Source organism: Propithecus coquereli, unplaced genomic scaffold, assembly GCF_000956105.1.
Source record: "Propithecus coquereli isolate 6110/MARCELLA unplaced genomic scaffold, Pcoq_1.0 Scaffold301, whole genome shotgun sequence".
In the NCBI taxonomy this organism is placed as follows: domain Eukaryota; kingdom Metazoa; phylum Chordata; class Mammalia; order Primates; family Indriidae; genus Propithecus; species Propithecus coquereli.
In genome coordinates, this window is record NW_012148631.1 from 1630626 (window position 1) to 1632618 (window position 1993).

Below are 1993 nucleotides of genomic sequence, written 5' to 3' on the forward strand. Positions count from 1 at the left end.
AAGTTGTGCCATCAAGAAGAAGAGCAGAGTGACTGTTAATTAGGCACCAAATAGTGAGTGTCTATTATGCTTTTCCACATTCTCTCCCCCGGGCAGCATTTCCCAGACTTTAGTCTGTGAACCCTGCTGTCTCAAGAGCTGTCAATAGATGGCATGCAATAAAATAGAGTCCATGTTGTTACCTCAGATAAGTTCAAGAGGTGCTTTATGCTATATATTTCTCTCACGAATTCACAGCACATACCAACAAAGGCTCTCAAGAGTCTGATGTAAAGAAATCTGATTAGCTTTGCTTAATCCATCATCTCTCAAATCCAATCTCAACACTAAAGTGAAGACTCTTTTTCCAAACTGCAAATCTGCAGAAAACCCCCTTTGGCTCACCATTGTCTTCAGGATGAAGTCCAAACCTCCTAGAACGCAGTATATATGACCTCTTGAGACAAGACCCCTGCCTTTAGTCCATTAATCTTACTCCTTCCCTGCATGTTCTATGCGCCAGCCATACTAAACTATTTGCTCTCTTTTATATCTGTGCCTTAACACATACATCTCTTTCTGAAATCCCATGGCTGTACCCCACCTCCACCACACCAGGTTAACTGCTACTTAGTCGAAGTCACTTAACATTGGAAAACTTTTTTTGAGCCAGCATGTTATACCTGCTACTTTTTCCTATGACTTAACACACTATTTTATAATTGCATATTGACTTACTTTTCCTATCCCTGGTCAACTCTAAGCTCCTTGAGGATATTCTAGAACTTAACATAGTGCCTTGATGAATTCTTGGAAAATGTTTATTAAATGAATAAATGGTTCTGGATGCTTGAACCCATTTAAAACAATTAGAGAAGCTTTAGATCCTTCCCACATTTGATGATATAATTGTTCTACTTTGGTAAGTATTCCTTCATGAAGTAAAATAGAAATAATAAATATGATAGATGTGTTCCTGAGAAGTTGTGTGGGTAAGTCAGGCAGTTAGGATATAAGGGACCTGTCAAGCTAAACTAGGAGGATAGACTTCTGGTAAACATACAGGACTGACTGAACATTCCATGTACCCTCATTTCCTCTGCCAAATAATAATGTCAGCAGCTAACACAGCACTTAACTATAATCCAGGCACTCTTCTAAGAGCTCTATATAAATGAACTAACTCAATTGTCGTAATAATTCTACAAGGTAGGAACTGTTACTATTGGCCCTTACAGATGTGAAAAGAGAGATTAACTTTCTCATTATCAAGCAACTCTAGTCAATGGTAAGCCTGACATTTAAATTTAAGTGATTTTAAAGAGACAAAAATCCACAAGGTAAAGAGTTCCCAAGAAGAGATAACAATAAAACAGAAAGCAAATGGAAGCAAATAGACAAGTCTGAACCCTAAAATCCCAAAATCTGAACCCTAACCTGGTGGCGTAAAGCCAACAAATAGCCCCTACGACTCAAGACATGGTGGCACCAGAATGGTCTGGAAGTGGTGGTGAAGTGGGGCTAATAGCAGGAGGACTAGTTAAATGTTTAAAGTGTTATAGATCCCTGAGGTCTCTTCTGCCCTCCACAGAGCTAGGCAGCCTATCCCTTCTCTGTGACAGAAGACTCAGGGTTAAAACAAGGGATCTCTGGCCTGGAGCTGCTAGCCACAAGTTGAGGGAGAGTACTGTACTGAAAACAAGAATATGAAAACCAGTTTACGTACTAAATTACAACACCTCTGGCTTTTTTTCCTCATGTGGCTACCAAAACACTGGCGGCCAGATTTATTACCCCCCAAGCAGATTTTTCTTTCAGGAATCTGACCAGCCTAAGAGAAAAGACCTAAAGATACTTATAGCAGAGGTTCTCCCAACAAAATAACCCAGAGACAGTATTGACTACCATAGGCGTAGGGCTTCCAATTGTCTTTTTAGTGTAACAGTCTTAAATATGAACAAACAACTATGACACAACAAATATTTGAGGAATGCATATAATATGAAAAGCAGAG